Source organism: Trachypithecus francoisi, unplaced genomic scaffold (assembly GCF_009764315.1).
Source record: "Trachypithecus francoisi isolate TF-2019V2 unplaced genomic scaffold, Tfra_2.0 Lachesis_group8, whole genome shotgun sequence".
Taxonomy (NCBI): Eukaryota; Metazoa; Chordata; class Mammalia; order Primates; family Cercopithecidae; genus Trachypithecus; species Trachypithecus francoisi.
In genome coordinates, this window is record NW_022681473.1 from 85923004 (window position 1) to 85946168 (window position 23165).

At 37.3% G+C, this 23165-nt stretch overlaps 1 protein-coding gene across 7 annotated transcripts in view; it reads right to left on the minus strand.

Annotated features, from left to right (window-relative positions):
- The window catches only part of MTMR2 (myotubularin related protein 2), an 89035-nt gene that overhangs the window by 54962 nt on the left and 10908 nt on the right, over nt 1–23165 (minus strand). The gene's annotated exons all lie outside the window — the stretch shown is intronic.

Below are 23165 nucleotides of genomic sequence, written 5' to 3' on the forward strand. Positions count from 1 at the left end.
CTCTTTTCTTTTCCCACATCTAACAGTGCCCAAAGATGAAACAAGCATTTTCCCAGCTGAACTTTCAGGCTTCTACATTAGTAGTATTTTTGCATCTTCATATATAAAAGCCTTCTTCCTCTAAGGTTCATGGCTTTTCAGTATACAACCTCCTTGTTACTATCATCCACCCACCCATCCTCCTCACTCACTAAGGGTTTTCTCATCTGGCTCACTTTCTTCTCCAGCATTTCTTTCTACTCCAAAGCTGCCATCATTATGGGAATTTTATTATCCATAAACTATCAACCATCTAGCTCAAAATTCCTCAATTCCTACATCCCTCATACACATTCCCACTTCAGCAATGTACATCTTGTTATTACACCTTGGACTTTATCATTTCTGGGAATTACCCTGCCACCATAATCTTAAACTTGAGGAAATTAATCTTTGACCAGATGCTGACCCTTTCTAAATATTTAACTTTCTTAACTTTCCCTTCATCTCATCTTCAACCTAGTAGAGCTACCCAGACCCTCAACATCTCTATTTTTTATTATCCCTCATGATTCATTGCCCTCCCTTGCCCACTTCACTTCCCTTCCTAACCATCAGTGTCCTTATATCCGTATCCATTAGCCATGACTGTCCTGCTAATCCCTAAATGTGGACCAACATAACCATCTTTCTTGGCTACTAGTAAAGGCAATCTTCAAACTGGGGCCACTTAAGACTTATAATTAGAAACATCAGCTAGGCCCAACACAGTGCTCAGTGATTCTCCCATTCCCCAAGTGACTTTTTTAAACCATAACCATCTTTTTCTCCCACACAGCTATCACATCCAATCAATCCAAAGTCCTGTACAGTCTACTTCCATACCATCCCTTGGGTCTATCTTCTATCCTACTTTTTATCATCCTAACACCACTTTTCTGGACTACTGCAAATTACTTGTCTCTTTTCTCCTACTCATCCAATATATCATGCCAAACCAAAACCAAAGTGATCTTTCTAAAACCCAAATCCGATCATATCAATCCCTTGCTTAAATCTTCATTGATTCCTCACTGCCTACCAAATCAAGCCAAAACTCCTCAGCATAACACTCAGTTTTCGACAATCTGGCCCTTGTTCTATATATCCAGCTGTAGTTTTTACTCATCTGGAACCAATGGGAATGGCTTGCAGATTTCTTAAGTTCTCTAGCCATTTCATGCCTCTGTGCCTTTGATAACCCTATTGTCTCTGTCTCTAATGTCCTTTATAATCTTCCATGCCCTTTTTGTCCCATCTATCTTGTAGACATAACTACTCCTTCTTTTACTGTACACTGTACACATTTCTATAATACCTGTAACATTATATTGCATTTACTCACCTAAAAGCTCCTCTCCCCACACGTTATTATTTACTATTTCAAGATTCTTTCTTTACTACAATCTGTGAGCAAACAACCTTCTCAAAATAAAATATGTAAAACATTGAAAACAGAATTCGTGGCACATGTAGCTATTATTATTTATGACAACTGAGTATTACTGCACACATATTATCCCTCAAGTCAGATTAGCTACATGAATAAAATTGTAATGGCAAAAGTTCTAAGGCAAGAACTATAATTAGTGGCCTAATGTTTAGAAAATAAGAACTTTAAGACGAAATACGTCTCTTGAATGGTATTATGTTCAAAGTATTAGAAAAATAAATATTATTTCCACTATGGAAGCATGTGTCTTGGCATTGCAAATGCAGTTTAAAAGTGAAACTATCATAGAAGATTAAAGTTATCAAAAGAGTTTCTTGAAAATTTGAAGAAAAATAACTCCAATTTGAAATTGACTGCTTAAAATTACTTTTCTTCTATATAAAGAAAGCTCTTAAATTCTAAAAAGGACTAAAAAGAGGAAGACAGTACCAATGGAAGAGGGCATACGATTACATCACCAACAATAACTTTTCGCTGAGAAAATATGAGTAAAAATCGAATGTTCCTTTTGCCTGTTACTGTTTTCTACATTACATTTCCCAAAACTGTTTACTTCCACTGACACATACTCCAATTATACAAGATAATTTCATGAAGAAACCATTTTCATCTTCTTTTGTTCCTTGAAAAAAATTTTAACAGTTACCATGCCCTTTCTATATACAAAACATTGGGTTATGAAACAGCCTCTGCACTTCAGATTTCTGCCCAATAAAAGACATTATACCACACAAGCATATCAATAATACCATGAGAGGTACAAACAAGGGCCGGGAGGAAAAAAAAAAACCCCAAAGGAAATAGTAATAATTATGACTAGACGAAACCAAGAAATGTATTAAGTTGGACCATTTGAAATTGCTATTTTTATAGGTCAGATGGCCAAATATCAACTATTTCAGGTGGTTCCAAGTGCTAATGAAGGAAACAGAAGAAACTAAGGTTGGGCCTTTAATGAGTGAATGAATCAGATCGAGGCTTTGGAAATCACACACACACAAAGGGAAAAAAAGTAAAAATAAAGGGCTAGAGAAACTACAAGGCATATTTTATAAATAAGTAGTTTGTCCAAACTAAACAGATAAAAGGCTGTAATTTGCTGAAATCTAAATGCCAGGCTTAAAAGCCTAGCTAATAAAAAGCAAGGGGAATACAATGAGATATCACTTCACACACACTATACTGTCTATAAAATGTTTTAAAAAACAGACAATAGCAGGTGTTGGCAAAGATGTGGAATAATCGGAACACTCATGCACTGCTTGTGGGAATGTAAAATGGTATAGCCACTTTGGAAGACACTCTGGTAGTTCCTTAAAAGCTGAAACACAGAATTTCCCTGTGATCCAGCAATTCCACTTTTAAAAATAAACCCAAGAGAAATGAAAATTTTTTCCACACACAGAAATAAGATTTACCAGAGAAAAACAAAATATATATTAAAAACACATGTACATGAATATGTACATGAATGTTCATAGCAGCATTATTCACAGTAGCCAAAAAGTGGAAACAACCCATGTCATTCCCAGGCTTAAAATCCTTCAATGGCTCCCTACTGCTCTCAAGATAAAGATCAATACCTTACCACAGCCTCAAGTTGCTACATAATCTAATCCTTGCCTCCTTCTCCAGTTCCTCTTGTGTCTCTCTCTCTCCCCTTGCTCTCTCTCCAGTTCAACCACACTAGCCTTCTTTGAGATTCTGAAATTAGCTAGCCCTCTGCAGGAAGCATGGTTCTGCCAAACTCTTCTCAACTGAAATATCACCTCCTTAGGAAAATCCAATCAGATGTCCCAGACAAAACCAGTGCTCCCATAGCCACTCTCATAGCACTTTGTGCTTTTCATTCTTTTCACTTAACCACACCAGTCGTCTCTTCTTACATATCTTTGCAAATGTTTAATGTCTTTTTTTTTTTGAGACAGGGTCTGCTCTTGTCACCCAGGCTGGAGTGCAATGGTGCAGTCATAGCTCAGTGCAACCTCAGACTCTTGGACTTAAGTGGTTCTCCCCACTCAGGCTCCCAAGGAGTTAGAATCACAGATGCAAGACACCATGCCTGTCTTGATTAATGACTATGCTTCCTAAGATGTCATACTTCAAGGAGAAGGGATCCTGTTGGTTTTGCTCAACATTCTATTCCTAGGACCTAGCATAGCACTTGGTATAAAGAAGACACTCAGGAAATATTTGTTAAGGAGTGAAAGACTGAATGAGAATGATCAGAAGATTAAATTATTCTAACCACTAGAATATGGAAGATAAAACAAAAAAGAAATCTGTGAAAGGAGGGAGAGGGATAAAACATGGGTAGGGAAGGTGGAAGTCTAGTTTTCCTTCTGGTGTTGTTATTGTGCACATATTATTCAGTATACCATATATCATGTCCCATTCCCATCAAAAGACTTCCTAGGATACTGAGACAAACATTTATTTTAAGAGGTTGTCTTAAAAGAATGACAATCTAAAAAAAAAAAAAAAACTGGTGGGAGCTGGTTTTTGACTATGTTATTTCCACTGGGATGGTTAAAGAAGTAGTTGGGAACTGAGAAACCAGGATTAGTCCTATCTAGCTAACAGCAGTATCACTGGCCAAGTCACTTAATTCCCACTCACCATTACACTGTCCCTCTGTGAAAAGTACCAATTAGACTGTTAGTGGTTCTTAACTTTTTTGGTGGTCACAGACCTCTTTGAAAATCCCATGAAAACTATTTCCTGAAGCGCTTACAATGTTAGGGACTTAAAGGTTAAGAATATCAGCCCAGATGATCCCTTTTAGTTCTAAAGTGGTCCAGGGCTTCTGAAATGAGTATTCTACCTTTCGTAACATCCATACAATATGCAGATAAATACTAAAAAATTAAACCTTTTATACACACATGATGCACACATACATGTGTGCTAAAAACAGCTTCATATTAGAAATTTTTTAGTATTTTAATTATGTAATCACAGTCTTAAATATAAAGTTAAGACACAAAGACTAAATAGAATTAATCCAATATTGTGTTTCTTACAATAAAGTCTTTAAGAGAATATTTATGTATAATGGAGTCAAAGGGAAACTAAATCCAACAACTGCATAAATTTCAGGAGCTCTGGACTATCACTGTGCAAATTCAACACCCTTACTTACAAATAGAAATGACATCTATCAAATATTAGCCACAATTCCTTTAAATATTTTCATTGTTTATATCATGTGATTTTATCAGAAACTACACCTATTTAACTAAGTAGTGATTCTATTTCAAATGTCTTACATTTCAAAATATATCCACAATAATTTCAGGGAGAGAGACCCTCCTAAGAACACATACACAGTTGGTTCAGTAACTCTTCTCTCTAAATAAATAATTTAATCAGACTAAACTGGACCAGACTAATGTAAACTCAATTGACTCCAGGACATCACCCTTGCCAGTGTTCAACAAGGTTATGTTTACAAGTCTTCTTCTGTGATTCACACACTTACTCTAACCTTGTGACCTCACACGCTGGAGCTGCTTATCCGCTTCAGTGGCATGCCTGACTCACTTGGAGTACTTTTCTGCCAACCTAAAAAAATGGAAACACTTTGGAATAATGCACTTGGTACTTGCATTTCTGACAGCAAACTCCTTTTTCTTTCAAATACTACATATGGTTTTTGTTCACAAGTCTCTTCCCAAATCTGCAGACCATATTCCATTCTTAGGTGTCTATCATCTTTGCCTCCATTTCTCAATGCCCATTCACTGCTTAATCTCTTGGAATCTAGCTTCTGCCACTATCAAATGATGCCCTGAAATTGTTCTTTCTATAATTACTAATGGTCTGGTTGGTTTTTTAAAAAAATGTTTTTTTCTTAGTTCTGATTCTATAAATGATCATCTCCCTTCAGCAGCATATTATTTTGGTTTTCCCATTTCTCAGTTTAACCAATGCCTTCTTTAGCGCCTACAATAAGAAAGAAAATACTCATCTAGGAACCCCTAGAGATACAGAGATAAATATGACCCTTGCTGCTTTTGGTGAACTTTCACTAGTGTACTTAACACAAGCACAGCAACACAGTGAGATGTTGTCTCTACAAACACACACACAACACAAACAGAGCATGATAAATGGGTGTGAGAAAGAGAAACAAATCCCTGGGGGCTTGGAGAAACAAAGTCCTTGGGTATTGTTTATATTATGTGATTTTACCAGAAATTATACCTATTTAGCTAAGTAGTGATTCTATTTCAAATGTCTTACATTTCAAAATATATCCACAGTATTGGGGAGAGAGACCACCTAACAATGCTGTATATGAAAAGTTCATATAAAGTTTTAATTTAGAGGCTCAAGAAAGGCTTTTATGAAAGAGGTGGCATTTGCTGTTAACCAGAAGATAAATGAGGTTCAATACTCTCAGTTTCACTAAGCAAAGGAACAGCATGAAAAAGGACAAAGTAGGAAATTCAAGACATGTTAAAGCAACTGGAGGAGGCAGATCACTTTTATTGGAGTACAGGGTACTTATAAGGCACAATTAGAGCCTGAAAAGGTAGGTTTGGATTACAGAGTAGAAAGTGCTGAATAAGAAGTTGGTATTTCTGTAAGCAATGAGAGACCTCTGAAAGTTTCTGTACTTTAGGAAGCCTTTTAACAACAAATCAAAGAATGGATTACAAGACAGGGAAAATCTGTTACAAGACAATAGGAAATCTTCTCAAGTCAAAGGTATTGCGAGCCTAAACTAGCAGTAAAAATAAAATAGGAGTGGATATATGGGACATTTTGGAAACAGAATAGAATTTAGTAGCTGACTTGACATGAAAAACAAGGGAGAAGGAAGACTCAAAATATGATCCCCCGTCTTGCTGACTGAAAAGTCAGTGTGCCAAATTAGACAGTAAAGAAGAAACAGGTCACTTGAGGAGCTGCTGATTTCTGTCTTGAAATTTTTTAAGACTGAGGTGGTAGCAAGGCCAAAGGATTTTAGATTTTACATGATCATATATTGTTCATTCATTCATTCATTCATTCAGGCAATGTTGATTCACTGCTTATCGGTTATATGAGTGTTCTATGAAGACATATATGTAATACAACAATGTTATATGTGCTTCCAAATTATGGCCTCATAGGAGAGACAGACTCCTTTTTAACTGTCTATGAATCTGATTGTGATGAATGCTATAAGAATGGTTAAAAAAAAAAAAAAAAACGACAGGAGCACAGAGGAGGAAAGGACTAAATATGACTGGGGAAGCTGAGGCAAGCTTGAAAAATGTCTTATTTGCTGGACACTGACCTGTTAGTAGGATTTGATGGTAAAGCAGAAGAGTAAAAACATTCCTGAGAGAGAACAGCTTAAATAAATAGATCATTTGGGGAAACTTATATGACTGGGCTTTGTGGAGGCGAGAAAGGTTCAAGCTATGTTCTGTGAATAAACCTCGATACCATGCTAAAATATCAGATTATATTCTCAGGACAAAGGGAAGCCATCAAACATTTCTGAGTAGAAGTGTCAAATAATTCTATGTGCAGAGACATTCTGCTCAGGTTATGGAGCATGCACTGGGGAAAAAAATCTAGAGGAATTTACGTCAGTTAATAAGTTATTGTATTAGAGCAGTAAGATCACTTAATAGACAACGGAACGATGCCACATAATGACCAAGACAGAAAATACAGAAGAGTGAGCAGGTTTGGCTAGTATGCGGCATGTGGAAATAATTCAAAAGATTTTGATATCATTGAACATTGAACTTGAAGTTCTTGCAAAATATCAAAGTGGATATATTCATTAAGCAAACAGAAATACAGCTTTAACATTCTATCGAGAGGTTACAGCTAGGTGACAGCTAAATCAAATCCATAAAATTGAAGTATGTAGCAGAGGGACAAGATATAAAACAAGATTTAATACTTAGCAAATGGAACTATTCAAAGTAAGTAGTTAACACTACCTAATACTACAGAGCAGTCAAGGGAAATAAGAGAAAAGTCCATTGGACTGATTAATAAAATGTTAAATTAATTACAATGTCAACGCAGTCTCTATAATGTTTTAGAAATACTTATTTGACATGAATGAAAAAGTTAAGGTATGGAGGCATGGACTGCCTCAACTTCTTGCCCTTCCTTCAATAAACTTATCTATATCCAAACGCACCCTTCCTTCCTATTGAAGATAACATTTCTCTTTTCAGGTTCAAAGCCAGTCCTTCCTCTCATGTGCATCATTCTGCCCCATCCAGTCTACTTTGGGAGAGGTACTCTATTGACGCTGTTTTCTAGATGTCATTAATGACCTCAGGAACAAATCCAGGGGCCTTGTTTCTCTGAGTTCCCAACTTCCTTAACCTCTGTGCATTATTTGATGCTATCATCACTACCTCCCTCCTGGAATTCTTTGCTCTGTAAGCTTCCCTTGTCATTAAAATTTACAAGCTTTAACTCCCTCCTTTTCTAGGTTATTTCTTCCAGTTGTCCCCTAAATATAGATTCTCTTGAAATCTCTGACCTTGCCTCTGGTTCTCTCTTCTTAATTTCTCTCTGAAATATCATGAATTCCCACATCTTCAATTATCACCTCTGTGCAAATGATTTTCAAATTTCTATCTTTAATCTTCTCAGTCCCACATTCACAAATACCACTACGAGTCAAAGCATTTGACTATTGGGCCCCACACTCTCTCTCCAGTGTTATTTCTCACTCTGATCCCACTTGGCTACTGCCCACACCTTTCAAGGACACTAAGCTATACAGTACCTAGAATTATACCAAATATTTTTTAAAACTGTCCCTTTCACATGCAAGTTTTGCATTAGTAGCCAACTATTCTCACAGCCAATCAGGAACTTACAGAATATTAAAAATGTAAGGGATTTCTGAGATCATTCTAGTGAAACCCCATCCCTCCCCTTATTTACAGATAAAGTATAGCCCAGAGAAGTGAAGTAAATGGTTTGGAATATAGTTCAAATAGTGGCACAGCGAGAGAGAGAGACAGAGAGAGAGGGAGAGGGAGACGGGGAGGGGGAGGGGGAGGGGGAGGGGGAGAGAAGCAGATACAGAATTATACAGATCCAATTCTGTATCTCATATTGCTTCTGATATGGAGTACAGAACTAAAAGGAGAAATGCCTCAAAGTTCTTATTATCTAACTGGGGAGATATAACACAAACATATACCCCAATATTTATTATTATATAAAGTCAATGCATGAGGATGAAGTTCAGTTGAGACTAATAAGGGAATGCTCCTTGGAGCAGAGAAAGCTTAACTGGATTTGGCAACAGGTTAAGAACGAACTACCAGAGACAGTAACTATCTTTAAGCCTATTTCCCATAAATATTTTTAAATTTTTTGGACAACAGAAAACAAGGAATTCATTGTACATGAGAAGGCCGGATTGGTAATTTAATCCCCCATTTAGAATTCAGTATGAATCCATGTAATAAGATCTGATAGTTCATGGCAATATGGTATTATCTCATAGAATCTTACTGTTCATCCACTGTTTAAGACTGCTTCATTTTCTTTTACTCCACTACTTAGTAGCCATGTGACTATGGGCAGGGTGTTCTACCTCTCTGAATCTGATTTTCTTTATATGTAAAATGGCGATGATATATCATATAATTGGTTATTTATTCAGCATCTTGTGCTCCAGACAGGCCAACCCATTTCCTTATCCCCCAGCTTCCATTAGCAAGAGTTTAAAAAGGGCATTTGAAGCTTTTGAATGTGATTGCTCTTGCTTCTCTAGTTCTTTTAATTGTGATGTTAGCGTGTCAATTTTAGATCTTTCTAGCTTTCTCTTGTGGGCTTGACTGTATATTTAGAAAACCCCATCATCTCAGCCCAAAATCTCCTTAGGCTGATAAGCAACTTCAGCAAAGTCTCAGGATACAAAATTAATGTGCAAAAATCACAAGCATTCTTATACACCAGTAACAGACAAACAGAGAGCCAAATCATGAATGAACTTCCATTCACAATTGCTTCAAAGAGAATAAAATGCCTAGGAATCCAACTTAAAAGGGATGTAAAGGACCTCTTCAAGGAGAACTACAAACCACTGCTCAGTGAAATAAGAGAACACAAACAAATGGAAGGACATACCATGCTCATGGATAGGAAGAATCAATATCGTGAAAATGGCCATACTGCCCAAGGTTATTTATAGATTCAATGCCATCCCCATCAAGCTACCAATGACTTTCTTCACAGAATTGGAAAAAAACTGCTTTAAAGTTCATATGGAACCAAAAAAGAGCCCGCATTGCCAAGACAATCCTAAGTCAAAAGAACAAAGCTGGAGGCATCACGCTACCTGACTTCAAACTATACTACAAGGCTACAGTCACCAAAACAGCATGGTACTGGTACCACAACAGAGATATAGACCAATGGAACAGAACAGAGTCCTCAGAAATAATACCACACATCTACAGCCATCTGATCTTTGACAAACCTGAGAAAAACAAGAAATGGGGAAAGGATTCCTTATTTAATAAATGGTGCTGGGAAAACTGGCTAGCCATAAGTAGAAAGCTGAAACTGGATCCTTTCCTTACTCCTTATACGAAAATTAATTCAAGATGGATTAGAGACTTAAATGTTAGACCTAAAACCATAAAAACTCTAGAAGAAAACCTAGGTAACACCACTCAAGACATAGGCATGGGCAGGGACTTCATGTCTAAAACACCAAAAGCAATGGCAACAAAAGCCAAAATTGACAAATGGGATCTAATTAAACTAAAGAACTCCTGCACAGCAAAAGAAACTACCATCAGAGTGAACAGGCAACCTACAGAATGGGAGAAAATTTTTGCAATCTACTCATCTGACAGAGGGCTGATATCCAGAACCTACAAAGAACTCAAACAAATGTACAAGAAAAAAACAAACAACCCCATCAAAAAGTGGGCAAAGGATATGAACAGACATTTCTCAAAAGAAGACATTCATACAGCCAACAGACATATGAAAAAATGCTCATCATCACTGGCCATCAGAGAAATGCAAATCAAAACCACAATGAGATACCATCTCACACCAGTTAGAATGGCAATCACTAAAAAGTCAGGAAACAACAGGTGTTGGAGAGGATGTGGAGAAATAGGAACACTTTTACACTATTGCTGGGATCGTAAACTAGTTCAACCATTTTGGAAAACAGTATGGCGATTCCTCAAGGATCTAGAACTAGAAGTACCATATGACCCAGCCATCCCATTACTGGGTATATACCCAAAGGATTATAAATCATGCTGCTATAAAGACACATGCACACGTATGTTCACTGTGGCACTATTCACAATAGCAAAGACTTGGAATCAACCCAAATGTCCATCAGTGACAGACTGGATTAAGAAAATGTGGCACATATACACCATGGAATACTATGCAGCCATAAAAAAGGATGAGTTTGTGTCCTTCATAGGGACATGGATGCAGCTGGAAACCATCATTCTCAGCAAACTATCGCAAGAACAGAAAACCAAACACCGCATGTTCTCACTCATAGGTGGGAACTGAACAATGAGATCACTTTTACTCGGGAAGGGGAACATCACACACTGGGGCCTATTATGGGGGGGGCGGGGGGGAGGGATTGCATTGGGAGTTATACCTGATGTAAAGGACAAGTTGATGGGTGCTGACGAGTTGATGGGTGCAGCACACCAACATGGCACAAGTATACATATGTAACAAACCTGCACGTTATGCACATGTACCCTAGAACTTAAAAGTATAATAATAAAAAAAATTAAAAATAAATAAATAAATAAATAAATAAAAAGGGCATTGGAAATCCATGTGCTCTGATGAAGTAAGACTGTCCTTCCATCTCTCAGTCAGCCTCTCCAATACCATTAGCAAAAGTGAAGTGGAGGCCCCAGATTGTAAGTGTCCCTTGCACGACCTTACCCTTTCCTCCCTTCAACATCATTTGCATTTTAACATGGACAGTCTTACCACTGTCCACATTAAAGACTGTAAGAGTTAACATCATTATACCTTTTATCTCTATTTTTAACAGTTCTCACAAATAGAACTACCAGATTCTAATCCCCCTTCTGATTCTACCTACCATTCACTCCCTATTCCTGTGTTTCTGAATTTTAAGGTTAATCATCACCAAAATGACCTTTATCTCTAGCTCTTCTTAAATGGTCTTTTTACCTTTTATGCTTACTAAAGCCTAGTTTTTACCTGAGGACACTGTTCCCCAACAGCCTTCTCAGATAGAAAAATAAGCCCTTTTATTTTCTCTCCAATATTCTTCTCCCACCACTAGGCCTGGAAACTGGGCCTTGTCCCTCACTGCCACTTTCAGATTCTTCTACCTCTCTGTCTCTAAAAACCCCAAGTATTCAACCTCATGCCATCAGACTACAGCATGTACCACCCTCTTTGTTGACATCATTTGCCTGTCTCTAAGTCACTCTCTCCCACTCCTTAAGGCTTTAGTTTCAGGCTTACCATTATTCTTTCCAGTACTACCAACTGCTCTAATTCTTACTGATTCCAATTTCACATAAATGAGCATTTAAACACCTTGGCCATTCAGTTAATCGAATTCCTCTTCCGCAATGATCTTGTCTTCCATTCTACCTCAGTCATTCACCTCAATGATCATATCCTCTGGACTGGCATTACCAATTAACTACAATCACTCCCTGATTTAAATTTCAAACACTACTGTCTGACCACCAGCTCTTTTTCTCTAGTACCCCCAACCAACACCTCGAATTGTTCAATTTCACCAAAACCTCCACTGTTCCTACTACACTCCAGAGTATCTATTTCATGTTCTCACGTCTCGCTTTTCCCAGCTTTTAAAATTCCATGCCTCTTATTACAATCATTCCCTTGCACTTACTTACTTCATAGTACTTCCTTGTCAAACAGAAAGCTGCTTAAAGCCAACTTTCTGACTATTCCAGTCCTGTACCCACACAGTTGAATGAGTCTACAGAAAAAAACACCACCACAGAGACTCACTTTGAATTCATAGCCACTTACCTCAACTAGACCCTTAATACTGCCTAGATATTACACAACATTTCTCTAGTTCATACACTCTCTCATTCTGCTAGATTACTATTTCATACGTTCTTTGCTTTCTTCACCCTCTATCATCTTCTCCACCCTGAATTTCCTAGATGTTCTAACTTCCTGTTTCACGCAAAAATAGAGAAGCAAACACAGATTTTTCACAAGCTCTTCAACTATATAACCTGTGTGCATCTGTGCACATATATTCTGCCTTGCCTTCTTTTACTATGGATAAATCATCCATATTGCCATCTAAAGACCCTTCATTAGGCCGGGCATGGTGGCTCACGCCTGTAATCTCAGCACTTTAAAAGGCCGAGGAGGGCGAATCACGAGGTCAGGAGATTGAGACCATCCTGGCTAACATGGTGAAACCCCGTCTCTACTAAAAATACGAAAAAATTAGCCGGGCGTGGTGGGACGCATCTGTAATCCCAGCTGCTCAGGAGACTGAGGCAGGAGAATCACTTGAACCTGGGAGGCGGAGGTAAAAGTGAGCCAAGATCACTGCACTTGATCTTGCTGAGACCACTGCACTCCAGCCTGGGCAATAGAGCAAGAGTCCATCTAAAAAAAAAAACAAAAAACAAACAAAAACCCTCATTAAACTCTATCCTCTCTTGTTTACACAAGAAAATCTCTCCAGCAAATTCTTCCCTCCAGTTACTGCATCATAAAATTTTCTACTCAATCTCACTAATTAGCATAGAAACAAAGTATTATCTCTCTCATCTTCATCCCTCCAAATAGTGCTTCATTTCTCTGAGCTTCATTATAGCAAAACTCACTGAAAGAGATGTCTATATGTCAGAGGTGTTTGAACCAGAGCAACTTTATCTTGAATAGGGGCTGGGTAAAATAAGGCTGAAACCTGGTGGGCTGCATTCCCAGGAGGTTAAGGCTTCTAAGTCACAGATGAGACAGGAGGTCAGCACAAGACACAGGTCTTGAAGACCTTGCTGATAAAACAGCATGCAATAAAGAAGCCAGACAAATCCCACCAAAACCAAGATAGTGACTGGGGTGAACTTTGGTTGTCCTTACTGCTACACTCCCTCAAGCACCATGAGAGTTTACAAATGCCATAGCAATCATGAATAATCCACCCTTTGTTTAGCATATAATCAAGAAATAACCATAAAAATGGGCAAGCATCAGCCTTTGGGGCTGCTCTGCCCATGGAGTAGCTAGCTATTCTTTATTCCTTTATTTTCTTAATAAACTCACTTTCACTTTATGGACTTGCCCCGAATTCTTTCTTGAGCAAGATCTAAGAACCCTCTCTTGGGGTCTGGATCAGGACCCCCTTCCAGTAATATATATGCAGTGCTTCCAAATCCTCACTTCTCATTCTCTCCTAAATCCACTTCAGTCAGGCCTTTGCTTCCACCACAGCAACAAAAATGCTTTTATCAAGGTCATCAATAACCGCCACTTTGCTAAACCTATTAATACTACCCCCCCTCCCCGTCTATCAGCAGCATTTAACATAGCTGATCATACCTTCCTCCTTGAAACACTTTCAACACTTGACTTCTAGACCTCTATACTCTTCACCGTTTTTCTCCTATTCCCTAGCAAGTCCTCTCAGTCCTCCTGTAATGGTTCCGTCTCACCTCCTTAACCTCATAATACTGGAGTGCCCCTAAACTCACTCAGTCCTTAAACTTATCTTCTCTATGTACTCCTCCTCTCCTTAATGATCTCATTTGTCCTCACAGTTCTCTGATGCGAAAATACTATCTAAAGTGTGATATTCTTACACACGCACACACACACACACACCCCACTGCTTAAAAACAAAAATGCAGGTTGGGGAAAGGGGACCAGTATCCTGTAATTGACAATAGTGCTAAAATGCAGAGAATGAAGTTACTGTTAAAATGCATGAGATGTAAATTTAGAGGCCGGGCGCGGTGGCTCAAGCCTGTAATCCCAGCACTTTGGGAGGCCGAGACGGGCGGATCACGAGGTCAGGAGATCGAGACCATCCTGGCTAACACGGTGAAACCCCGTCTCTACTAAAAATACAAAAACTAGCCGGGTGAGGTGGCGGGCGCCTGTAGTCCCAGCTACTCGGGAGGCTGAGGCAGGAGAATGGTGTAAACCCGGGAGGCGGAGCTTGCAGTGAGCTGAGATCGGCCACTGCACTCCAGTCCGGGCGACAGAGCGAGACTCCGCCTCAAAAAAAAAAAAAAAAAAAAAGAGATGTAAATTTAGAGCAAAAAACAAATATGTATGGGGCTAAGAAACAAAAGTAATTTTCTTAGGAAGACTTTTTAGATTATTCCCACTCTTCCTGGATATATGCCTCCCTCAGCACATTCATCTTTAATTCATAGCTATTTAAAACTGGTCCTTTGCTAATGTTTTCAAGCAAATTCATGTTTTCTAGTTTGGTAAAATACACAGACTCAGTAAATACTTGTTTACCAAGAAATCTTTCTAAACTAAAATCAGAACTCTTTTAGAGATTAGCATTTACAACACATCCATTACATTAAAAACAACAGTAATAAAAATAGTTGGCCAGGTATATTCGCACTAAAATAAGGGGATAATATATAGGCTCAAAGTAAAGAGATAAAGAAAAACCCACCAAGCAAATGGAAAACAAAACAAACCTATGGGTTGCTATTCTAATTTCAGACAAAACAGATTTGGCCAGGCATGGTGGTTCCACCTGTAATCCCAGCACTTCAGGAGGCTGAAGCAAGTGGATCACTTGAAGCCAGGAGTTTGAGACCAGCCTGGCCAACATGGCAAAACCCTGTCTCCATTAAAAATACAAAAGTTAGCCAGGTGTGGTGGTGCACGCTGTTTGGATGAGCGGAGGCAAGATGGCGCACTTCCGGGTTCTTCATCCCCCCCCCCAACTTTTCCTGCGCGCGCGAAAATGCAGCCGACGCCCGGGAAGGTGCAGACCAACTGGGCATGCGCCAGGGACGTCAATCTGAAGAGACCAAGATTTACCTGGTCGCACCTGCGGAACGCCCCCGGACACGCCCGTGCCCCGCCTATCGCCCTCCCACTCCCAGAAAAGCCGCTCCGGACGAGTGCCACGCACGGACTTCCCAGCTTCCCTACTGCGGTCGGACTGTCGGAATTCCGTCCGAGAGCAGCATGGAGAACTCTGTGGCCTCACTTGCCGGAGGCCAACAGACCTCTCCTTACCCACCTTCTTCCCCTGAAGCTAGGTGACCAAAATAAACTTGCAGTTTTGCTCCTACCCTTGCCTAGTCGCTGGTTCCTTTGCGCCCGCTCTAGTGGTCTTAGAAAAACAAGTCACACGCCTGTAATATTAGCTACTCAGGAGGCTGAGGCATGAGAATCCCTTGAACCCAGGAGGCAGAGTTTGCAGTGAGTCGAGATAGTGCCACTGCACTCCAGCCTAGGCAACAGAGCAAGAATCTGTCTCAAAAACAAACAAAACAGACTTTAAACCAACAATGATCAAATGAGACAAAGAAGGGCATTATATTATTATACCCATTATAAAACGGGTAAAGGATTCAACAAGAAGACTCAATTATCCTAAATATATATGCATCCAACACAGGAGCTCACCTAGGTTCATAAAACAAATTCTTAGAGACCTACAAAGAAACTTAGATAACCACACAATAATAGTGAGACTTCAACACCCCACTGACAATATTAGATCACTAAGGCAAGAAACTAACAAAGATATTCAAAAACTAAACTCAACACTTGATCAAACAGACCTAACATACATCTACAGAACTCTCCACCCAAAAACAACATTCTTCTCATATGCACATGGCACATATTCTAAAATCTACAACAGAATCAGCCACAAAACAATACTCAACAAATTCAAAGAAACCAAATTCATACCAACCATACTCCTGGATCACACTGCAACAAAAATAGAAATCAATACTAAGATCACTCGAAACCATACAATTACAAATTTAACAACTTGCTCCTGAATAAACAATGAAATTAAGACAGAAATCCAGAAATTATTTAAAACTAATGAGAACAAAGATACAACATACTAGAATCTCTGGAACATCGCTAAAGCAGTGCTAAGAGTTAAGTTTACAGCACTAAACCCCTACATCGAAAAATGAGAAAGAATTCAAACCGACAACCTAACGTCATACCCAGGGGAACTAGGGAACCAAGAACAACCCCAAAGCTAGCAGAAGAAATAACCAAAATCAGAGCTGAACTGAATGAAATTGAGACACACAAAAAACATACAAAAGATCAATGAAAGCGGAAGCTGGTCTTTGAAAGAATAATTAAGATAGACCATTAGCTAGACTAATAAAGAAAAACAGAGAAGCTTCAAATAAACACAATCAGAAATGACAAAGGGGGCATTACCACCCACCCCAAAGAAATACAAAAAACCCTCAGTGACTACTATGAATACCTCTACAGACACAAACTAGAAAACCTACAAGAAACACAAAATTCCTGGAAACATACAACCTTCCAAGACTGACCCAGGAAGAAACTGAAAACCTGAAGATCTAATTCCAAGTTCCAAAATTGAATCCGTAATAAAAACCCTATCAACCAGAAAAAGCCCAGGACCAGATGGATTCACAGACAAATTCTACTAGATGCATAAAGAAGACCTGGTACCATTCCTATGGAAACTATTCCTCCCCAAAAAATGAGGAGGAAGGACTCCCTAACTCATTCTAAGGCCAGTATCACTCTGATACAAAAGCCTGGCAGAGAGACAATGAAAAAAGAAAACTTCAGATGAATATTCCTGATGAACATAGCTGCAAAAATCCTCAACAAAATACTAGCAAATTGAATCAAGCAGTGCATCAAAAAGGTAATCCACAATGATCAAGTAGGCTTTCTTCCTGGGATGCAAGGCAGTTCAATGTGCACAAATCAATTAATAAATAGACTGAAAATAAAAACCATATGATCATCTCAACAGATGCAGAAAAGGCTTTCGATAAAATTCAATAACGCTTCATGTTAAAAACCCTCCACAAATTAGGCATTGATGGAACATACCTCAAAATAATAACAGCTACAGCCAACATCACACGGAATGGGTAAAAGCTGGAAGCACTCCCCTTAAGAAAAAGAAAAAGACAAGAATGCCCACTCTCACCACTCATATTCAACATAACAGTGCAAGAGCAATCAGGCAAGAGAAAGAAATAAAAAGCATCCAAATAAAAAGAGAGAAAGTCAAACTATCTGTTTGCAGATAATATATTTTATACCTAGTAAACTCAACAGTCTCTGCCCAAAAGCTATTAGATCTGATAAACAGCTTCAGCAAAGTTTCAGGATACAAAATCAATGTACGAAAGTCAGTAGTATTTCTATACATAAAATCCAAGCTGAGTGCTAAATCAAGGATACAATCCCATTCACACCTACAAAAAAATGAAATACCTAGGAATACAGGTAACCAGGAAAGTGAAGGATCTGTACAATGAGAATTACAAAACACTACTGAAAGAAATCAAAGATGATGCAAACAAATTGAAACACATTCCATGCTCATGGATAGGAAGAATCAATATTGTTAAAATGACTATACTACCCTAAGCAATTTACAGATTCAATGCTATTCGTACCAAATTACCAATGATATTCTTCACAAAATTAGAAAAAAAAACTACTCTAAAATTCATCTGGAATAAAAAAGAAGCCCAAATAGCCACAGCAATTCTAAGTAAAAAGAACAAATCTGGAGGCATCACATTGCCCAATTTCAAACTATACTACAAGGCTACAATAACGAAAACAGCATGGTACTGGTACAAAAACAACAGACACACAGACCAATGGAACAGAATAGAAAGCCCAGAAATAATGCTGCCTTCCTACAACCATCTGATCTTTGACAAAGTTGACAAATGCAAGCATTGGGGTAAGGACTCTATTCAATTAATAGTGCTATGAGGGGGCTACCTATATGCAGATTGAAACTGGAACCCTTAGAAATTAATGAAGTGGTGATAAACAAAATATTTCCTCAAAAACAACAAAACTTATCAGAGTATAACCAAAACTCTGGAATATGCACATATACACATGCCTATGAAATAATAGGACTTAGGTTTATAGCAACAGAATAATACAGTACATCACTAGTCTGCCTTGGTTTTCTAATAGGCCTGCCACCAACTCAGCCAGAGAGTTTTCTTTCCACCACAAGATCAAAACAGTAATCCCATCAGCTGATTCTTAGTCATTCCCACACATTTTTTTCTCTGCTGTTGTTATAACAAAGGATTTTTTTTTTCCTTTGTTACACTATTCTTAAAAGCAATGCTCTACCCTTTTGGTCTCGAAAGTTCTACCATTTCAAAGTGTAGCATTTAGGTGAACAAAGTTATACAAACTAATTATTGGTGGGGGGAAAAATTACTCTCTATATGCTTTTCAAAATAGAATCAATAAATAAGACAAAGCCCTCTTCACTTGTTTATTTTTTGCTGTTGTTTCATTTAGATTTTGTTTTTAGTTACAAATATTCCTAAGAAACTTTCAAATTAAAATTATGTCTAAACAAATGAAGTTTGCTACCTACTACAGAAGTATATTTTGACTCAAACTCTGGACTTATAATAAGAATCCCTTTTAATGCTGCAGAGGCAGAAAAATCTTTCTCCAGATAGCAGGGGTTCACTTATCCCATCCAAATATTCCACACCTTAAACCACCACCTTAGCTTCCTCGGAAGGATGGAGACTGAGGTCTTCTACCTCCAACTAAAGGCCTCAGCCATCTTCCCTCCTGTCCTCTCCAGAGCAGGAACTTCCTAAGTCTCCTTTTTTTTTTTTTTAACCTCCCCTCCATTCCACAAACATTTACTGATATCATCAATGTACTAAATACTGGGGATAAGTTCTCTATTTATAAAATGATAATGATACGTTACAAAATCTTGCAATAAGGATCAAAATCTTTTAAGAAGGATCAAAAAGCAAGATCTGTAGAAAGTACTTAGTGTTAAATACTGAGCTGGTAGAAAGTGTTCAACAAATAGCATTGTGGAAATACAAGAACAGAATAGGAAGTCTATTTTTAAAAAGGCATCTACTAATTAAATTAAAATTAAGCAAAGCACTAGGCCCTAAAAGTACTTTTCATTCAGCTCTATAATGTAAAATGTCTTCATGTGCACTAGGAAAATTAAATATACATACTTTTAAACTTACAAGTTTTAGTTAACTGATGAATCACATAATACAAAGCATAAATATTGGGGAGAAATTTTTAAAATATATATATAAACAAACACACACACAACCTATGTGATTTTTTAATATATTCAATCAGAAGACAGACCCAAAACTTCAATCACAAAACCAATTTCACCACCAGTATTTTTCAGTGTAACTGTTAGAAAAGTATTGACCCTTTCTGGTGCCACTGATTTGCCAGACTGTTAATGGAATTATCATTACTTTATTGTCAATCACAGCAACACCTGAAAGTACTTCACAGTAATGAACAGAATCTAATATTTATAATTCAACAAAAATATTTCTTGAAAAATTGAAAAAGTATTTCTGAAAATTAAAGATGCAGATAAACATAACAGCAGTATATACTTTAAGTTAGAACAACCTGGAAACTTCAAGTCATCTATCTTTTCATATATCCTAGTAAACAAATGCCTCTAGAGGATTTAGGAGAGGCTGTATTTCTACTGACCATAGTCATTACAATAAGATCTAAACCACTTGCCTTAAACTGTTTCACTCTTGCTGCCAATTCAATTTTTCTTCAATATTCCGTAGAAAGAAAAGGTTCTTTTTAAAAAGTTATTTTCTTATAAGTAATGTCCTGAGCACATACACAGCATGTTTGCCCAAGAACATTAAAGAATGCCTTCTATATTCTGATCGTGAACAAGCTTTTCTAGGAATGCAAATTTTGCTCTCAATACTTACACAATGCACTATAGTGTCATAAGCACTGTTCATGCTCTATTAGTCATTCTGTTGAAGATTTTATTAAAAAAAATAATAAAAGGCCTGCACTGTGTATAAAACATTTGAGACACAAAAGACTTATTGTCAGAATATTTGCAGGATTCTCAAAACAAAAACAATCGCCGCAAAACAAATTAATTTACAATTTTTAATTATGTTTAAAAATGCTAAGCCAGAACCCTGCATTAAACTTAACCAATTCATAAGATAAAAAAGATTATATAAATGATCATAATGGCATGAGAGACAACTTGTATTCTTCCGAGAAACAAAAGGGATTTGAGCTCTGGGACAGCCTTCCAACTGGTGCGTGTTGGCACTTAGTCTGGAAAATCCCAAGGTTCTGAGGTACATGTGACCCTGGACACAGTTATCAATTTATTTCCAGGTCTATCAATTACATTTCCCAAAACAAAACACAGGTATATGATTTCATAATGCAGCAGAGTCCGAACAACCAGTTTGTATAGAAAACGGTTTACATATGTCTGTTTTTTCTCCAGAGTATTGTTTCTTCAAAGAACTTATCGGGAAATTTAAATAAATAAAGAGGTGAAAGCCAAAGTGTTCTGCTCAAAATGAATGTGTCCCTGGGAGACAGGGGTGAGGACTGGAGGGCAGGAAGGACCTTGAGTTCCAGCACCAATCCCACAGCCACAGCATCCCGTTTAAGGAGCTTCTCAGAATCTCTTCAAAAACCTCCAATTCAAATTCAGATGATAGCTCAAATGAAAACACACAGATTTATAAGTAGCCTAGAGGGAAAAAGTTATTTAAATATCACTTAACTGAGAGAAGAATCAAACTAAACTGAAAACTGGTCAGATTATTAGAACTCTTGAAATTAACCCTTCCATCCCAAACTAAAGTATACAGGCAGAAACACTAAGAGAGAGAAGGTGATGTATTCCCTAAACACTTGCTCAACAAACAGTTTTACTTGGACAAGCATAGAAAACATGGAAATTTGTCTTGAAAAATGATCTGTCATGTAATTTTCTCATCCCACCTTGCAAACCTGAATTCATTATTAAAATTAGAAAGTCATATATCCATTATTTTTGCTATCTAGATAGATATATTTTGTTTTTCCAAGACAAGCAAAACTGATTATTATACAATTAATCTTTCACTACCGTTTCAGTGTAATGAGATACAACTTTTCTGCACAAACTTTAAAGTCATATAAATGAAGTTAACACAGGTGGGTTTTTTTTTTTTTTTCAGTTACTAAGCTAAAACTCTCAGTAGGAAAGGTAGAGCATTCAATGTCTTTCTCTTTGTAGTCCAGAAAGGTTAAGCTAAAAATCGAAATATTGACATTACTCAGTGATCCATGCCCGCCAAGGACATCTCTCCCTAATTTTGAATACTCTTCCCTATTTACCATATTAGTTGTTAGAAATCATAAACTAGAAAACCACATAACAGATAAGGTTCCTTTCTAGAGCTATTATATGTACAATTCTGATTCCATGGTTATGAAAAGAACAAAAAAATTTTTAATGAAAAGAAAATTTATAATTGAAAAATATAATAAATTTTTTAGAAATCAATAGGCCATTTTAAAATGATTTTTTAAAAAATCATATAATTAAAATGTGCCTTGAAATATTTAAAAAAAGCACTGCATCATTAAACTTTCCAGTAATTTGAGAATTAGAGTATTCCAAAATAAAGATAACGAGATTTACTAATATAAAGTGGCAAATCAGTAACTATCAATATATTATATACAATACAATATAAAATATACTCAATACTAAAATTAATTCAAACTCTTATAGTTCAAAAATACTTTATAAATTTCAGTCCCTCAGAGATCTTGTGAATACCAACTATAAAATATAGTATTATAAATACAATAAAATTATTTCAATTATTTAAAGTTTCTGGCTTAGTATATAAAGCATCAGATTCTGTACGAAGCAAATAAAATCACTCCTAACTAGCGTACTTCACAGAATCCAAAGGAAGAAAAGTTTTAACAGTAAACTGCTCATTGTATAACTTATCAAGCACCTACTATTTGCAAAACACTATAAAATTTATACCTACTATTTCATTCAAAAAATGAAATCAGATCCTCATTTTCGTAAGCGTAAAACTTAAATCCAGGTAGGAATAATATCATGGATACAACAAAATGGTTTTTCTTTCCTTCACCAAGTCTATCATCCAATGATTTCAAAACCAGAATGAGTCACAAATCTGACTAAAAATGAAGAAACAGTACATTTTTCATTTACATAACCCATATGTCCTCTTATTTTTTCAGGAACAGTGATGGATTGGTTATAATCTTATACATGGTATAAGCAGAGGGTTCTATAGACATGAAACACAGTGAAGCTATACGGCCCTGCAAAAAAATCATGATGCTACATGGTAAAGTCTAGAACTGGGAATTAGGAGATCACCTCTGACACCAAATAGTTCTGTAACCTCAGAGGAAAACCACCACCTTTCCTGGCCCTCTTAACATTTATTGTGCTTTGGAGTAAATTATTAGAGTTCTCTAGATCTATTTCCACATCTGAAAACTTCTGAAACTAGACTAGCATCCAAAAGCATCTGGATCGGTGGTTCTCCAACAGTTAAATGCCGATTCCTAACGTCACCTCAGTGATTCAGAATGTCCACACTGAAACCTAGGAAGTTAAATGTTCACCAAGTTC